At 44.0% G+C, this 6,000-nt stretch overlaps 1 protein-coding gene across 1 annotated transcript in view; it reads left to right on the top strand.

Moving 5' to 3' along the window:
• The first annotated feature begins 1,399 nt into the window (after positions 1–1,399).
• The window catches only part of LOC110511353 (deleted in malignant brain tumors 1 protein-like), a 32,975-nt gene continuing 28,374 nt past the window's right edge, over positions 1,400–6,000 (top strand). Inside the window, exon 1 of the mRNA XM_036953912.1 lies at positions 1,400–1,763. The gene's annotated coding sequence lies outside the window, so the exon portion shown is untranslated. The remainder of the gene's footprint in view (positions 1,764–6,000) is intronic.

The raw sequence follows: 6,000 nt of genomic DNA, 5'->3' as shown, positions 1-6,000 counted from the left end.
TTTCCACTTCACAATAACAGCACTTACAGCTAACCGGGGCAAATCTATCAGGGGAGACATTTGACCATCTGACTTGGAAAGGTGGCATCCTATGATGTTGCCATGTTGAAAGTCACTGAGCTCTTCATTAAGGCCATTTTACTGCCAATGTTTGTCTATGGAGATTGCATGGCTGAGTGCTTGATTTTATGCATCTGGCAGGAAGGGGTGTGGTTGAAATAGTATCCACTAATTTGAAGGGGTGTCCACATACTTTTGTATATATAGTGTATGTACACATGGGTGTTGTTGCACCATACCAACGATAAGCCTGTCTTCCCCATCACATCATGAAAGTTCATGTTGATGTTCATTTAACCTCTGTCTCTCTCTTCCTCTGACTCCTCTCTTCCCCCTTTGTTTCTCTCTCTCTCTCTGTCTCTTTCTCTCTCTTTCTCCTCTGTCTCTCTCTTTCTCCTCAGATCTCCAGGCTCAACGCGTCAGTCCACCAGGTAGGTAGAGTATAAATCTACAGTGATTATAGCAGTTCAATATTAGTCAACTTTATTATCCCACATGGAGAAATTCATGTGTCCATACAAACCATTCTAAACCCCAATAACAAGTAGTGTTTTATGGAACTACTAATACTTGTCAACCACAAAACTACTGCTGTTAGAATAACAGAATTACTGTCATCATCTGTCCTCACCACTGTGTTTTCCTCTCTGCTGTTTACAGCTGAACTCTCAGTCAGACTGGTGAATGGGACCACTTCCTGTTCTGGGACAGTGGAAGTCTTCAATGAAGGAGAGTGGTCAGGTCTATGTTCTAGGTTGTGGGACATGAAAGATGTTAATGTTGTGTGTAGAGACCTGAGTTGTGGGAATCCTGTAGCTGAATCTAGAGGACCTCTGTTTGAAGATGGAAGAAGAGGAGTCACACTATATAGTAGTTGCTATGGAAATGAGTCTTCTATTAGACAGTGTGACATCATAGGTGGACGTGGTGTCTGTGATGGTGGATATTATCATCATGTGACCTGTTCAGGTAAGAGACTGGTCATATTGAGAGATTTATTTATACATTATACAATATTACCATGAATCATGTTTTATGTGTTTTTATTTCATTTAAATAGAGGGAGAGATGTCAGATGTATTTAAACATTATATTTGTGTTTGTCATATTGGTTTATGGGAGATGTTCATGGGCAGATCATTGTAGTTCAGATGGTACTGAAGTGAAGCTGCCTGATGGATATCCAGCTGTTTATTTTCTATAAAGTGAAGTGAACTTATTCCTGTCTCCTGCCTGCATTATTCCCAACCTGATCCTGAGTGACTAAGAACCCATTTCTACCTCTTACAGTATCAAACATAGCAAACTACTATCTTTTATCCAACATATTTGTGTTTAGTCCTTGTCAGTGTCATCAACAAAACTGATTGAATGTTCAACCAACTCTTTTTCTCCAGACTCTGTGCGGCTTGTGGGTAGAGCTGGTCTCTGCTCTGGGAGAGTGGAGGTGAAGTCCAATCAGTCCTGGGCCTCAGTGTGTGAAGCTGACTTTGACCGGCAGGATGCAGAGGTAGTCTGTGTGGAGCTTGGCTGTGGGGCTCCTGCAGCTCTACAGGGGGGGCTCTATGGAGAAGGTGAGGGTCAGACCTGGGATAAAGAGTTCCAGTGTAAAGGCAAAGAGTCCCTTCTCCTGGACTGTGACACCTCAGACAGAGAGAACAACACCTGCCTACCTGGTAATGCTGTTGGACTCACCTGCTCAGGTAAGAAACAGTTTGTCACTCAATCAACATTGTTTCTCATCTGGAGTGAAGAATATGAGAGACAATATAGGTGTGTTTTAGTGAGAAAATAGTAAGATTACTGTCTCTCTCTTTTCTTTTCTCAGAGCCTGATGATGTGAGGCTGGTGGGAGGAGGCAGTCGCTGTGCTGGTGGAGTGGAGTGGTACGACCAGGGAGAGTGGAGGATTGTGGGAGCTGACTGGAACAAGGAGAATGTAGCTGCAGTAGTGTGTAGACAGATGGGTTGTGGCTCCACTGTTTCAGTACCACCTGGAAACATCACTAGAGGGTTTGGAGTTTTCTGTTCTGGGTCTGAGTCTTCACTGAGGGAGTGTTCCAGAAGTTATGATCTCCTTCCTGGACTCACAGTGATCTGCTCAGGTATTAACAAGATACACTATATGGACAAAAGTAAGTGGACATTAGTTGATTTGGCTATTTCAGCCACAGGTGTATAAAATCAAGCACACAACCATGCAATTGCAATCTGCATATACAAACACATAGACAAACACAGTCAGTAAAATGTCCTAAATGAAGATCTCAGTGACTTTCAAAGTGGCACATCTAGGAGCAACAACGGCTCAGCCGTGAAGTGGAAGGTCAAACAATCTCACAGAACGGACCTCTGAGTGTTGAAGTGCTTGGAGTGTAAGAATTGTCTGTCCTCGAATGAAAAACTCACTGCTGAGTTCCACATACTTTAGTCCATGTATTATATCCCCTTCCTGGACTCACAGTGATCTGCTCAGGAAATATCAAGATATTATAATTATATTCAACTGATTTCCTTCATTCATACAACTTCCTCTGCATCTCTAATGATGACTGTTTAGCTTGTAAATCTGCTTCGCAAAAAATGTCACTTAGTCAAGTAGGAATCAAATACACCTTAAATATCCCAGAATGCTTTTGCATTTGAGTGTTATCTCAGTGAACGTCTCTACTCACTACCACTGTCACAAAGAGAGAATAAGGGAGGAGGAGAGGAAGAGGGAGAGATCAAATATATTTATATCACTGAGTTCTCACCAGTGATGTCATCATAACCAGTAACCTTTTCTACTCTTGGCCCATCCTGACCCTGACATACAGCATCAGACCTTGTAGATCAGATGGTACTGAAGTGAAGCTGCCTGATGGATGTCCAGCTGTTTATTTTCTAGAAAGTGAAGTGAACTTATTCCTGTCTCCTGCCTGCATTATTCCCAACCCGATCCTGAGTGACTAAGAACCCATTTCTACCTCTTACAGTATCAAACATAGCAAACTACAATCTTTTATCCAACATATTTGTGTTTCGTCCTTGACAGTGTCATCAACAAAACTGATTGAATGTTCAACCAACTCTTTTTCTCCAGAGTCTGTGCGGCTTGTGGACGGAGCTGGTCTCTGCTCTGGGAGAGTGGAGGTGAAGTCCAATCAGTCCTGGGCCTCAGTGTGTGAAGCTGACTTTGACCGGCAGGATGCAGAGGTAGTCTGTGTGGAGCTTGGCTGTGGGGCTCCTGCAGCTCTACAGGGGGGGCTCTATGGAGAAGGTGAGGGTCAGACCTGGGATAAAGAGTTCCAGTGTAAAGGCAAAGAGTCCCTTCTCCTGGACTGTGACACCTCAGACAGAGAGAACAACACCTGCCTACCTGGTAATGCTGTTGGACTCACCTGCTCAGGTAAGAAACAGTTTGTCACTCAATCAACATTGTTTCTCACCTGGAGTGAAGAATATGAGAGACAATAAAGGTGTGTTTTAGTGAGAAAATAGTAAGATTACTGTCTCTCTCTCTTCTTTTCTCAGAGCCTGATGATGTGAGGCTGGTGGGAGGAGACAGTCGCTGTGCTGGTGGAGTGGAGTGGTACGACCAGGGAGAGTGGAGGATTGTGGGAACTCAAGACTGGGAGCAGGAGGATGTAGCTGCAGTAGTGTGTAGACAGCTGGGTTGTGGCTCCACTGTTTCAGTACCACCTGGAGACACCACTAGAGGGGTTGAAGTTATCTGTTCTGGGTCTGAGTCTTCACTGAGGGAGTGTAGAAGATCAGATGATCTCCTTCCTGGACTCACAGTGATCTGCTCTGGTAATAACAAGAAACATTTTCAACTGATTTCCTTCATTCATACAACTTCCTCTGCACCTCTCATGATGACTGTTTAACTTGTCAGTCTGCTTTACTAAATAGATCACTCAGTCAAGTAGGAATCAAATACAACTTAAATATCCCAGAATGCTTTTGTATGTGAGTGTTATCTCAGTGAACGTCTCTACTCACAACCACTGTCACATGTCATGTTATTGTCATATCTAAATGAGGACAGTAGTTGAGGAGCTACGTTTTCTTTTTCTCTCCTCTTGTTCCAGATGTCCTGCTTCAGCCTGATATCAACATATGTTGTCTCAGTGACTGTAGGCCCACTACTCATGTTGCCCTGAGAGGGAGGGTGGCTGGCACTGTTACATGCTGATGTTATTGTCATATCTATAGGAAACTAGTGGAACAGGTTTTTCTTGTTCTCTTTTATTGTTACAGATCTCCTGGTCCAGCCTGATATCTTCCTGACTGACTCAATGGGAGGGGTCTCCAGGGGCCACCAGGGGCCTGAGGTGTTCAGGGGCTACAGCTTCACCATCACCTGCTCCACTCAGCCACAGTACTCAGGAGGCTCCTTCCTCCTCGCGTTCAACGGCTCCAACAGAACCCAGACCCAGCCAGCTGTCAATCACTCTGCTGCCTTCCTCTTCCCTGCTGCAGATGACTCCCACCAAGGGAACTACAGCTGTGTTTATGACAATTATGTTTTCGCTCATAACTTCTCCTCTGAGAGTGAGCTCCTCTCCCTCACCATCACAGGTAACTGAACATGAACCAGACTTATAACTTTGTCATTGACAGATTTCCCACAGATCTATGTGATGATGATCAGTCCCCTCATCAAAGGTGTTTCTGTTTGCAGCCTCTCCTCTGCCAGCCCTCATCATCAGACACGTTGTAGTGCTGCTGATCCTACTGACAGCCATCACCACCTCCTACCTGTACTACAAGGTAAAGACATTTACTCAGACGTTACAAGTCATTTAAACTAGAGGGAGAGGGTGAGGGGGAGAGGGAGGGAGAGAGAATGGAGATATGTCTGACTGTTGGTGCTGTGTCTCCCTAGCCCACCAAGAGGCAGAAGAGAGTGAACAGGGTGAGCAACATGGATCTTTATGTCAATGCCATGGAGATGGTCTCTCTGAGCTCCAGAGCTGAAGCTGGAGAGGAGAGAGCAGCCCAGGGGACGGAGTAGGAGTAGAATGAAGCTGACCCTACATGCTGATCTTAGGTCAGTTTTGTGTTTTAAATCGATGGTCAGCAGTGGACTGATGTTTAAAATGTGGTGACAAACCAGCAGAAAAACATGGGATTTTGGGTAACATGGGGATTGGGTAAATTGGGGTATGGGTTAACATTGGTTTTGGTAACATGGGTTTTGGTATCATGGGGTAACATGGCGTTCTGGGTAACATGAGGTTCTGGGTTACATGGGGTTTTGGGTATAATGGGGTTTTGGATAAGATGGGGGTTTGGGTAACATGGGGTTTTGGGTAACATGGGGTTTTGGGTAACATGGGGTTTTGGGTAACATGGGGTTCTGGGTAACATGGGGTTCTGGTAACATGGGGTTTTTGGGTATCATAAGGTTTTGGGTAACATGGGGTTCTGGGTAACATGGGGTTCTGGTAACATGGGGTTTTTGGGTAACATGGGGTTTTGGGTAACATGGGGTTCTGGGTAACATGGGGTTCTGGGTAACATGGGGGTTTGGGGTAACATGGGGTTTGGGGTAACATGGAGTTTGGGGTAACATGGGGGTTTGGGGTAACATGGGGTTTGGGGTAACATGGGTTTTGGGGTAACATGGGATTTTGGGGTAACATGGAGTTTGGGGTAACATGAGGTTTTAATAATTTTAAGAGAGAAGCTCAATTACGTCTGTTTTGTGTTCCAGAATGTATTTATTTTTGACTCTGTCTTCATGTCTTTATCTTATTTAGTGTCTCTTAGATTCTTTATCTTATTTAGTGTCTCTTAGATTCTTTATCTTATTTAGTGTCTCTTAGATCCTTTATCTTATTTAGTGTCTCTTAGATTCTTTATCTTATTTAGTGTCTCTTAGATTCTTTATCTTATTTAGTGTCTCTTAGATTCTTTATCTTATTTAGTGTCTCTTAGATTCTTTATCTTA

Source organism: Oncorhynchus mykiss, chromosome 19 (genome assembly GCF_013265735.2).
Source record: "Oncorhynchus mykiss isolate Arlee chromosome 19, USDA_OmykA_1.1, whole genome shotgun sequence".
Lineage (NCBI taxonomy): Eukaryota > Metazoa > Chordata > Actinopteri > Salmoniformes > Salmonidae > Oncorhynchus > Oncorhynchus mykiss.
Note: the sequence above shows the minus strand (reverse complement) of the source record. Positions and strands in the feature narration are given on the sequence as shown.